This window comes from Canis aureus, chromosome 2 (genome assembly GCF_053574225.1).
Source record: "Canis aureus isolate CA01 chromosome 2, VMU_Caureus_v.1.0, whole genome shotgun sequence".
In the NCBI taxonomy this organism is placed as follows: Eukaryota; Metazoa; Chordata; class Mammalia; order Carnivora; family Canidae; genus Canis; species Canis aureus.
Window position 1 is genome coordinate 21,601,801 of NC_135612.1, and position 13,233 is coordinate 21,615,033.

The 13,233-nt window shown below is 35.1% G+C and overlaps 1 long non-coding RNA gene and 1 pseudogene across 2 annotated transcripts in view; one reads left to right on the forward strand and one right to left on the reverse strand.

Annotated features, from left to right (window-relative positions):
- The window catches only part of LOC144294167 (uncharacterized), a 256,798-nt gene that overhangs the window by 1,881 nt on the left and 241,684 nt on the right, over window positions 1-13,233 (forward strand). The window lies entirely within an intron of this gene.
- On the reverse strand, window positions 774-2,035 carry LOC144290207 (large ribosomal subunit protein uL4 pseudogene; annotated as a pseudogene).

The following is a 13,233-nucleotide window of genomic DNA, read 5'->3' on the forward strand; positions in this document are numbered from 1 at the left end:
GACATGTGCATATATGCCTGTACTCTATTTATGTTTAACAATGTTTCAGAAAAATGCATCTGAATGATCTGAGCAAGAATCAGTGTGAATTTTATCAAAAGCCTTTTTTACATCAATGAAGATGATCATATGATCCTTTTTAAATTTTATAATGTACTGGATTTTATTCATTGTTTTTCTAATGTTCAACCATCTTTGAGCTTATGGAATCTCTCTCTCTCGGTGCTGATAATATTATTTTTAAATCGGCTTTTGGATTTTAATTGCTAAGCTTTAGTAATTTATTTTTAATTCAATTTATTTAAACTAAGAAAATATTCACCCATTTCTCCCATTTCCCACCCTCCATCTCTGGCAACCGCCAATCTGTTCTTCATATCTATGAGCTTGGGTTTTTATTTGTTTGTTTGTTTACTTAAGCTTCCACATATAAGAGAGACCACATGGTATTTGTCTTTCTCTGATTTATTTCACTTAGCATAATGACTTTCAGGTCCACCCATGTTGTAACAAATGGTAAAGTTTCATTCTTTTTTATGGCTAAATAATATTGTATATTATACCACAACTTCTTTATCCATCCATCAATGGACACTTAGCTTGCTTCCATATCTTGACTATTATAAGTAATGCCGCAATGGACACAGGGATGGAATATGCCAGTAACCATACTGTTTTGATCTTTTCTTCCCACTCACTGCCTTTGGTCAGATCTTTATTCAAAACTAGCTGTCCAAAGTGATTGGGTATTAATGGAAGAAACAAATTTAAGTTTATGCAGCAGGCTTCTTGTCTTCTGTGGTGGGTTTCTTTTCTGCAGGCTTCTCATCTTTTGTTTTCTTGGTATCTGCAATTTTTTTTTCCCCACCAGAGGCTTCTTCCACTTAATGCCAACAGCCTTCTTTCCTCTCTTCCCTATTCTAGGCTTCTTGCCTGGAACCCCTTTCTTATCTGATTTGGCTTCCAGCGCTGCTGCTGCCTTATCCATCTGGAGTTTCTGATTCTTGCTTTCGTGAAGAAAGGTTATTCAGGCTCATGGTCTTCGCATATGGCTTTAGCTTCAACATGATTCTCAGTTTTTCAGTGGACTCCTCTTTAGGACCCTGCGGTGAATCTTCTTGTGTGGTGCTCAGAGGGCTCTCTGGATCTCTGGGCTTTTCAACATTTTGCTAAGATCCGTATTGAGTTTCTTGTGCATGAGAAGGTTGTAGTTACTTTTGAGGGAGGCAGCTTTATGCCAAGGGCCATACAGATCATCTAACCTGTGGGAAGCACTTTCAGTCCAAATGCAGAAACTTCCCACATGCTCACCAGGAGCAAGGTTCCAAATGTTTACTTTGCTTACATTAAGTAGAGCAATTCCAAGGATGTTTCTGAAGACCTTGATGATACTTTTGTCCTCATTATAGATGATGCAGGGTCTCCTGTGCTGGAGACGACAACAGTTTCTCATTTGCTCTTGTCAGCTCTCATTTGCTGAGAGGCATAGAACTTCTTGATATCATTTCAGACCTTAGGTTTCTTAAGAAGCAGAACAGACTCCTTGGTCTTCTTGTGGCTTTCAGCTTTATCTTCAACCACCAAAAATGTTTGGGAATTTCCTCAATTTGATGACCTTTATCCATGACCAGTGCTGGTAAGCCCAAGGCAACCAGGGCAGAGCAGATGACATATCCCTTCTGTGTCGTGTTCACAATGCAGCATCAGTGGTGCCAGGTTTTGGTTGGTGCAAACATACAGCCCCTACAACACATATTTCCAGAAGTATCCTGGCTAGAGAGTCCTACTGCCATGTGCACTGGAAATTTGAGCGCTAAGACTCAGCACTGGTTTGATGACCTGCTAATTCAGGACCGTCTGTTGTTTTTGCACAAGTTGGTGTGAACAAAATTCATAATACCTGGTCAAATGGGAATCTTGAGCACAGCAGGCAAAGTGACATTTTTGCCAGATGACTTCCCCCTTTGCAGAATACTGATACCAGTGGGCATGCACAGGCCATGGCAGGGAGAGAAAGCCATGATCCTCTCAAACTCTGTGACTCCTATGGAAAAGCTATTTTGATCTTTTGATTTTTTCAAATTAGTGTTCTTGTTTTCTTTAGATAAATACCCAGAAGTAGAATTCCTGAATCATAGGGTAGTTTTACTTTTAATTTTTTGAGGAACCTAATACTGTTTTCCATAGTGACTGCATCAATTTACATTCCCATCAACAGTGCATTAAGGCTTCCCTTTTCTCTATATCCTCACCAACACTTATTATTTCTGGTCTTTTGTATTATAGCTATTCAAGTAAGTGTGTAGTGATATCTCATTGTGGTTTTGATTTGCATTTCTCTAATGATGCAGAGCCTCTTTTCATGTACTTGTTTGCCATCTCTAGTTCTATTCATTTTTATTTGGAATTTTTTTTTTTTTTTTGCTATTGAGTTGTAAGTATTCTTTATATATTTTGGACATAAGCCTCTTATCAGATACATGATTCACAAATATTTTCTCCTATTGAGTAGGTTACCTTTTCATTTTGTTGATAGTTTCCATTGTGCAGAAGCTTTATAGTTCAATGTAGTCTCCCTTGTTTATTTTTGCTTTTGTTGCTTTGTGCTTGGTATCAGATTAAAAAAATCTTCTCCAAGATCTGTGTCAGCTGCTTACCACCTGTGTTTTCTTCAGAGTTTTATGGTTTTAGGTCTTAGGTTCAAGCTTTCATCCATTTTGAGTTCACTTTTGCATATGTTGTAAGATAGTGGCCCAACTTCTTTTTTTGTTTTTTGTTTTTTGCTTTTTGTTTTTCCCCACGTGGCTATTCCCAACACCATTTACTGAAGTGACTGTATATGCATGGGTTTACTTCTGGGTTCTCTATTCAGTTATTTTGATCTATGTCCCTATCTTTATGCCAACACCATACTGTTTTGATTACTATAACTTTGTAATAAAGTTTGAAATCAGGAAGCATGATGCCTTCATCTTTGCTCTTCTTTCTCAAGATTGCTTTGGTTATTTGCAACTTTTGTGGTTCCATACATATTTTTAGGATTGTTTGTTCTTTTTCTGTGACAAAGGCCATTGGAATTTTGATAAAAACTGCATCGAATCCGAGATTGCTTTGGGTAGTATGAATGTTCTCAAGACTATTAATTCTTCCAATCCATGAAAATAGAATACCTTTCTATTTCTTTTTGTCATCTTCAGTTTCTTTCGTCAATGTCTTATAGTTTTCACTGTATATGCCTTTCATACCCTTGGTTAAATTTATTCCTAGGTGTTTTATTCTTTTGGATGAAGTTGTAAATGGGTTTTCTTAATTTCTCTTTCTGATAGTCTGCTGTTAGTGTGTGGAAACACAGCAATCTCTCATGTATTGGTTTTGTATCTTGCAATTTTACTGAATTTATAATTCTAACAGTTTTTTTGATGGAGTATTTGGGTTTTCTGTGTATAGTCTCAAGTCATCTGCAAATAGTGACAATTTTACTTTTTCCAATTTTGATGCCTTTTATTTCTTTTTATTGCCTAATTGCCATGGCTAGTTCTACCACTATGTTGAATAAAAGCAGAAGAGTGGGTATCCTTGTCTTATGCCTGATCCAGTGTTGATATGATATTAGCTGTAGGCCTGTCATTTATGGCCTTTAATATGTTGAGGTATGTTTCCTCTATACCAACTTTGTTAAGAGGTTTTATCATAAACAGATGTTTGATTTTGTTGAATGCTTTTTCTGCATCTATTGAGATGATCATATAATTTTTATCCCTCATTTTGTTAATGTGCTGTATCACATTGACTCATTTGTGGAAACATCCTTGCATCGCTGGAATAAATCCCACTTGATCATGGTGTATGATCCTTTTAATGTATTATGGAATTTAGTTTGCTAACATTTTTTTGGGAGCATTTGGATCTATGTCATTAGGGATATAGGTCTGTAATTTTCTTTTCTTGTGACAACTTTGTCTACCAGGATAACGTTGGGCTTGTACATGAGTTTGGTAGGGTTTCTTCATCTTTTATTTTTTTTTTCTATTAAACCTAAGCTTTATTTAAGATTTATATATTGAGGGACACTTGGGTGGCTCAGCGGTTGAGTGTCTACCTTTGGCTCAGGGCATGATCCTGGAGTCCCAGGTTCGAATCCCACCTCGGGCTCCCTGCATGGAGCCTGCTTCTCCCTCTGCCTATGTCTCTGCCTCTCTCTGTGTGTATGTATCTCATGAATAAATAAATAGAATATTTAAAAAAAGATTTACACATTGATATTTAGAAGTAATATTGGTCAGAACCAATAATCCAGGACAACACTCTTTCTCTCTTTCTTTCTTTCTCTATTTACTTTCTTTTTTTCTTCAGGTTTTCCTGGACTTTGCAGTTAATTTGAATACAAACTCTAAACCAGGGTAAAGGCACATTTGGGGAGTAAATTTTACTTGTTCCCTTCTTTCACAAGGACCTTCAAGTATCAGTTTTATGTACTGGTATTAATCATTTAATGTCCCACATTGTGCAGGCTAAGACCTTGTCTTGTATGAGGATACATACAATTTTTTTAAACCAAGCCTATGGTTACTGAACTAAATTCAGTGTGTAAATATGTTTGTCATAAACAACATAGCATCTGGCATCCCCTAGACCAAGTGATCTGAGAGAGAGGCAGCAACCAAGATGAAATCCGCAATGTCTTCTATAACTGAATCTCAGAAGTTCTGACATATTCTATTAGTCATACCAGTAGATCAACTCTAGCATAATGTGGGAGGGGATTACACAAGGGTGTTAATACCATGAGGTAGGTATCATGAGGAACCACTGTAGATATTGGATACTAGAGTACATACATATCCACATTTAAATTCTATTAATCTAGTCCATATTAATAGTTTGTGACAGGAATGTATTCTCAGAACCCTGGACAATATCTGACAAATAGTGGGTTCATCATAACTTTTAATAATTGACTAATTTTATGTTATCATATACAGCATAGATAGCTGGGTTTTAGGTTTTCTAGAAGGATTTATAAAGAAGGATATTTTGGCTGCCATAATTTGGCAAAGAGAAGTTAAAGGGGTGCGTAACTACAATGTATATGGGAATCTTAGGCATTACATCAAAATTTTATTTCACTCAAAGAGGAAGGATCAAGAGAATAGGCATTTAAAATTGTGTTCCAATTTTCACTATTAGATATATTGTTATTTTGAAGTTATTTCAGGTATGTTATAGGATTGAGTATTAAGTAAATAAGTTAATGGTTTAAGAAAGAAAAATTTCCATGGAGAAGAAAATATTTTGTTATTTTATTTTATTTATTTCTTTTTTTAAATATTTATTTATTATTTATTTATGATAGACATAGAGAGAGAGAGAGGCAGAGACACAGGAGGAGGGAGAAGCAGGCTCCATGCCGGGAGCCCCACGCGGAACTCGATCCTGGAACTCCAGGATCGCGCCCTGGGCCAAAGGCAGGCGCTAAACCACTGAGCCACCCAGGGATCCCCAATATTTTGTTATTTTAAATTTGAACTGGAAATATCAATGAGCACTCATGGTTCTACCCACTCATCCATCCAAATAAAAGATTCTACTAATTTCCCTAATCTTAGAAAAGGCTTAGAAACAATGACAATCTAGCAGCAATGAGAACCCCCAAAATACTATTTTTCACTAAAAGGAACCAAGACCCTTTTCAGAAATAGCTGATTCTAAATCTGAAATAGAAAACTTTCAAGATTAGTCTGGGATATCTTACGCCAGAAAGCAAAAAGCTAGCAAATACTAATGTAGTCAGTCATATTAAATGGATACATAGTACAGGTTGAAGGAGGTCCCATCGACCTAAGATAGGGCAACTTGAACATAAATATTTAAACAGAATATATAAAAAATTATGAGTCCATGATGAGACAAAAATAAATAAATAAAAAATAGAACAACAGTACCAAACAAAACACACTAACCCCAAGATACTGGCATTTTCTAGGACACCAACTCATTACTCTCATAACTAATTAAAAAAATCAGTTATTTGTTCTACTCAAATAATAGTTGATATAAGCAGGCTCTCTCTCTCTTTTTTAAATTGAATTACAACTGACATAAAATATCCTATTAGTTTCAGGTGTAAATCACAGTGATTTGATATTTTATAAATATTTTATAAATGAATGCCAGAAAACAAATCACCCAACTGAGCAATAGGCCAAAGACTCTAAGAGATACCTCACCAAAGAAGAGAACAGGTGGCAAGTAAACCTATGAGAAGAGGCACCACGTTATATGTCATCAGGGAAATGCAAAATTAAAACAACTAGATACCACTAAACATCTATTAGAATGGCCAAAATCTGGAACACTGACAACACCAAATGCTGGTGTGGATGTAGAGCAATAAGAGTTCCCACTCACTGTGTTGGTAGGATATAAAATGGTGTAGCCACTTGGAAGATAATTGGGTGGTTTCTTACAAAATGAAACATACTCTTGTCATATGTTGCAGTATCATAATTCTTGGTATTTCCCCTAATGATCTGAAAACTTATGTCCATACAAAAATCTGCATGTAAATGGCTATAGCCACTTTATTCGTAATTTCCAAAATTTGGAAAATAAATTCTGGAACATCCAGACAGTGGAATATTATTCAGCAATAAAAAATAATCTATCTAGCCATGAAAAGACAAGGAGAAAAATTAAATGTTTATTACTAAATGAAAAAAGCCAATCTGAAAAGCTACATTCTGTAAGACTCCAAGTATATGACCTTCTGGAAAAGTCTAAACTATGAAGCCAGTAAAAAGATCAGTGGTTTCCAGGGTTGGGGGTGGTAGTAGGATGAATAGGTGGAAAGCATTTTTAGGACAGTGAAACTATTCGGCATGAAACTATACTGATGGATACATGTTCGGTTTTTGCTATTATTTTTGTTTTTTGATACATGTTATACATTTGTCTAAACCCATAGAATGGAAAATATCAGTAGTGAACCTTGATGTAAACTATGGACTCTGGCTGATAGCGATGTTGCAAAATGTAGGTTCACCAGTTGTAGCAAATGATGATGGTTGTTGATAATGGAGGAGGCTATGCACGTGTGGGGCAGGGGTATACATATATATCTATATCTTTCCCCCAATTGTGCTATGAACCTAAAAGTGCTCTAAAAAAATAAAGTCTTAACCAAAAAATAAAAAATAAAAATAAAAAGTAAGAGGTTTGTAATTTGGGTCAACATAATAGTGTGTTTAGTAATTATGAGTAAAATGAACTGGCATCTGGAGATATGGTCTGAATTATCATTACATAGACAGAAGGTGAATTAATAGTGTTTTTTGCCTTCCTGGTCATGAGCTAATTCAGAAAATGTAATAAGGTCATCAATAAGGTAACTACATTTTCCGTGGAATGGTCTGAGAGAGCCTAAAGTACCATATTGTTCATGATACTGCATTTGTTTTTCTTCCATTTATTTGATTCAGGATCAAGATAGATTATTTGCCTGTTATGGCTTACATCTTTATTTTCCCCATGAATATTTTTAAGTAGACAAGGTGAGGGACTATGTCTTATTCAGGTTTGTCAATCACTATTTATTGAAGGAAAGAATTATTCTGACCAAAGATAAGAAAATTCACTTGGGCTCACACATTGCAGGCCTAAAAGAAGCCAGGTTACCTAGCTATTTATAAAAGTGGAGTTAATGCCACTTCACAAGCTTACAGGTATGAAGATGGCCACAAAGTCTCAGTGTATATAGCCTTTGTGGAATTACATAGTTACAGAAATCAATCTCCTGAAACATTCTCTCAAAATAACAATGACAACCCTATTCTGTTTCTTTTGCTAATCTGAATGTGAGTTATTGAGAGTATGGAGGTGGAAGCTAGAAGTAGCTGTTCACATGGTGTTATACAAGATATTCTTAAAGATTCTCTGCCCCAAATTATTTTCATTCTTTCTTATGCTTGCAAATCCTATATTTTTAATACTACAAAAGGCCTTGATTGAATATGGAATAAAGATACAAAGTGATCTGTTCACAAACTGATGATAACTTGGCCTCTATGCTCTTCCCACTTCACTGCCTTCCTATGCTTTTCTTGTCAGCTGCACACCCAGACAGAAAAGACAGACTTCCATTCTAACAGAGGAGGGGTCCCTAGGAATGGGAGGATCTGGGTTTCCTTGCTAAAAACTCCAAACAAACTCTTAAGATCCATTTAACATAATTAAATTCTTAGTGGTGAAGAACTGATCAATAGGGCAGATCCAGGTACAGGACAGCTCTGGAGAACAGTGGGCCCGCATAAACATGCTCTATGTCTTCGGAAGGAGGAAAGTAGATAGACATGTTTTCTTCCAGTTTGGAAACTTCAGATATTCTATTTTTCTTCTTTTAAATAACCAATTCTGGGACTTGGGACAGATGCTTTTATCCAAATTTCAATTCATAAAATTTCTCATATGTCCTAGCAATTTCTGCATTTGACCAAGAGGTATGTGCCATAAAAATCAAAAGAATATTTCCTTTAGAATAGTAGGAATATATAGAAATCTTAGCAGAGATATTGTTGTACCATACATGTTTTGATAAACAATGTATTTCAAAGTGTTTGCATTTTATTCATCCAAAACTTTAACAAGAAATAATTTGAAGAGGTTAGTGACATGAATGGATCTTCCAGGAGGAATGAGATTTTTATCTCTAGTTTTCAGTTATAGAGTGAACATCTATGCAAACAACAACCATGAAAGGACATGAACAAAGGTTTGGCCAATTAAAATGCTACCAGTTACAGCGCAAAAGGGATAAGATAATGCTTTACTCTTTTCAATCAATTGCATTTTAATTATTAGAACACGGACTATTCCAATGAACATTTGTTGGTTCTATCTTGAGCTGCTCTTTAGAATGTTTTTATGTTTAAATTAAGGTTTGTTTTCAAACAGTATTCGTTGGGGTACAGACACAAGAAAGGAACTAAACATATTAGTATTAATTATTATGGCATGAACGAATTTAAAAACCAACAAGCTATGGAATGTATGCATAAATAAAACAAATGCAAAATGTAGTCTTTCAGCAAAAACTCAGGTTTACCATACTTTTAGCAAATGTAGTGAATGAGTATAGAAATATAAAAAATATATAAGCCAGGGATTTATTAGTCCCTTTGCAAAAAAGAGGCTTTTATTTCAAGAAATCATTTTTACAGGAAATATTTCTGTAATTAATAAATAACTCATTTTATAATTATTTTATACATTACTACCTTTCAAGGATGCTAGTAGTTGCCCGAGATATTCTTGTAGCCAGGAGACAGATTTATAAAAAATTATTGAATGATACTCAGAAATATCTTAATCCTCATGTGTCTATTTCTTTCAGTGGGAGTGATGATACAAAAAAACCCAAAAAAGCCCCCCCCCAAAAAAAACAAAACAAAAAACCTCCAAACCTGTCAAAAGTACCATTTTTATAAATATGTCACATAAATCATTAATATGGGTTGATTTTATGATGCAAGACTGCAGGTCGATTTTAAGTATTAGAAAATAAGTCACATGGCCAAGTATTAAATAATGGACATGAAACTTCTCACTACATATATTTTTTAAAATTTTATATTCCTTTTCTGTACTTTTTGCTACCCTTACCCCACTTTTTTCTGTCTCCACTATACCTGTCTTCCTGCCCTCTATCTCTTCTATTTTCATTCCTTGCTGTCTATACCCTATGTCTACACTGGTACCCGGTGACAGTTCCAGCACTGCTTGGTTCTCTGTTAGCACATGTTATTATACTTAGATATTCATAAATTAGTGCCTGTGAGTATATTAACGTATAGCAATATGGACTATGGAACTGCCATGCTATCCAACTCACTGGGCACACAAAAGGTTTATCTATGAAACAAGTGGCTACATCTGTATTTTAACTTCCTTGTATCTATTAGATCTAAAGGAAATTTCTCAGAGCTTGACTTTATTTTCAGAGGATCAGTCTGAACAATTATTTCAAACTCTGAAAAATAAGCTCTCCCACTACTTCTTAGCTAGATAGATGAATAACTATTAATCAATAGATAAGGTGGATAAATCAGTTCTCATGACTTCTAGTTACGTTTATCTACAACACACCTGAGAATTTGCTTCGGCAACTACACAAAGAAAAATAAGGTGAATAGTGTTCAAAGTAGAAAAGGACTCAAAATAAAAGGAAAATGCAATATTCTACAGTAAACAGGTCTTAAAATAGTGCCTTTCCCTGTCCACAAAATAAGCTGTGTCACAACTTAGCAGGCATAGTCATTGTTAATTTTTCCCTGTCCTCTGTGTTACAATCTATGCTTTTTTGAGTCCAAGAATAAGGCATGTATGAACAAGATTGGTGAGTGAGAGTGGTCAAAAAATACAACTGTCATAGATTTGCAGATGTAGGTCTCCAAATGCCAATGGTGCTAGCCACTCGTGATGCTACTGTAAAAATAGCAGCATATTTTCACATTGAGACCATTTATCTCAAAGACTTTGGAAATATAGCCAATGCCATAATCCCCCAGGTACTACATGAATCAGGTGTTTGGTTATTCACTTAGCCACTTTGGATCGATTTGAATTAGATTTTTAAAAAGTAGATGCAGAATATTAATAACGAAAGTTACATCACTTATTATAAATGAGGTTAATTTTTTAAAAATCTGAGTAGGACATACAGAAAATACTATATAGTCATATTTTCTTTCACTTCAACCAATTAAACAAATCAGTTTAACCTGCAGCTTCCTGCAGCTCTGAGCATTGATTACCTCAGATCCCAAAGTGTCAGTTTCTTGCTCATCCTGTTCTCTCTTCTGCTTGGTTTAAGTTTACATTATTTTAACTGAGTTACAAATGTCTATTTATATAAAAAGACTGTGGGGGCACCTGGATGGCTCAGTCCCTTAAGAGCCTGCCTTCAGCTCAGGTGGTGATCTCAGGATCCTGCTCAGCAGGGAGCCTGCTTCTCCCTCTGCCCCCACCTCTCTCCTGTGAATGCTCTTGCTCTCAAATAAGTAAATAAAATCTTTTAAACAAAAAAAGGCAGTGGATAATCTCACACTGTTCATATTCTTCCCCACTATTGCTATACTTTTCCTTTGTATTTTCTATTGATTTACTAATCTAGACCATTGGAAAGATAGAAGAGGTACCTATAGATTCACTTATATTTTGAGAAAACATTTGCACAGGTGATTTCTAAGTCTAACCACAACACCCCTTTGTGTGTTAGCAAAGGAGGTATATCCACAATGCTAGAAACTCTACAGTTCATTCCCTTAAAAGAGTTCAAGAGAAGGGAATGCAGTCCAATTACCTCTATTTACTCATGAGTAATCTGAGAGTTTAAGTGATTAAAATCATACACTTTGTTAGAAACACAAGTAAAACCAAAGACCTGGGCTTCTAGTGCCTGTCCCTTCTTCACTGTAACCTATTTACTCAAATATATGTGACATTCACTGTACTTAGAGTGTAGATATGGATGCTACTGGAGGTGTTTTCAAACAGTATCAAATTCACACCCAATTGTTTTTTTGTATCATAAACAGCGATAGCAATTGAGTTTCTAGATAAAAGGGCACTTCACAATATTTTCTTAAAACTTTTTTTATTTTATTTTTTTGTAGAGGGGAAAGATTTTATTAGATGATCTCTATTGTTCCTTCTAGTTTTAACATCCTTGGAATTCATGAATCATCCTAGAACACATTGGTATGCAGCAAATGGCAAGAGGCATGCCTTTGTAAATTCAAAATGTGATAGTACACATTTACTGCTGAAAACTTAGACTAAGAATAACCATCACAGTTGAAATGAGTATTTATTCTCCCTTTATTGTTGCTATATCTCATACTGTCCTGCCCCCACTACTTCTCCATCTCATTCCCCATCAATCCACATAATGTGCTCTGTCTATAAATGCAGTGTGGTGGAGGCCAAAAGAACAGGCTTTGGCATATGACAGAAATAGTATTTGAATCCAGGCTGTGTGACTTTGAGCCACATACTTCACCTTCTTCTGAATCTCAGTTTCTTCCACCTGTATAATATGATTAGATTACATGAACGTAAGTCTGTGGAGGTGGTTGTGAGCATCAGTGATCGTAAGTGGAATATGCTTAGCACAGTGTTGTGATATAATACTGATAATGATCAGATTCTTCTTATTATTGTAAAACAAATATCCTGCAAACTTGAAGGGTGGGAGGAGGAGACGGAGGCAGAGGACCCAGCCACCCACATCCCTTCATTTTATTGTAAAACTCACTTTTCTCTTTGCTCTTATAATGCTCTTCTCTGCTCAAATGCGAGGAATAAATATAGTCCACTGTTATTTTAAAAACTCATTTGAAGCACAGTTTCACTTTGGTGGACTGCAACATTACTGCTTACAATCCCAATTACAATGCTGTCTACCTGACTAACTGAAATATCTTAGAGAATATTTCTTATCTTGCTCTATGTTGCTTATTCCTTATATTATAAGTGAGTTCTCATTGGTTTCAGATGAAAACATGATGGGACAAAATGTTGGATTTAGTTAACAATGTGTAATTGTGGTTAAAATGAAGGCCTAATATCAAGATACACAAGTAGAGAGAAGAAAAGAAATTGAGGAGAAAATAAAATATGGAAGAAAAATGAATCTAAGCCAATGAGCAGTATGCTTGATATTTCTGAATTGAAAGCCGGCGTAATGAAGGAAAGGAATATAAGATTGTGAAAGATGTCGGGATAAAAACGTTTCCTAGAAAAAAATATATTAATTTGTCTTTCATGGCTTCCATTTTCTAAGATTAAAGTGACTGCACTGAATGTGTTTTTAAAAATTGTTTTTGGATGCATTCATGAAAAAGTTATTTTACTAGCAATCAAAGTAATTTATGTTTATTGTAAAAATTTCAGGTTATATGGAGAAACAAAGGGGTGAAAACTAAAGTTTTCCCTCAAGATAACCACTGTTGATTTCCAGTAGTTTTTCATCTTTTTTTAATGTATAATGCATACATAATCTTATTTCTTACAAAATGTGGACATTAGCATGCAAACAGCTTAAAATATTTTTGGCATTTTAAAAATATGTATAAAAAAGAGAAAGACCATCTAACAAATACCCATGTGCCATTGACAATTATCAAGATATGGCCATCTTGCTTTATCTCTACCTTCTGCTATTCCTGCAGTCTTGAG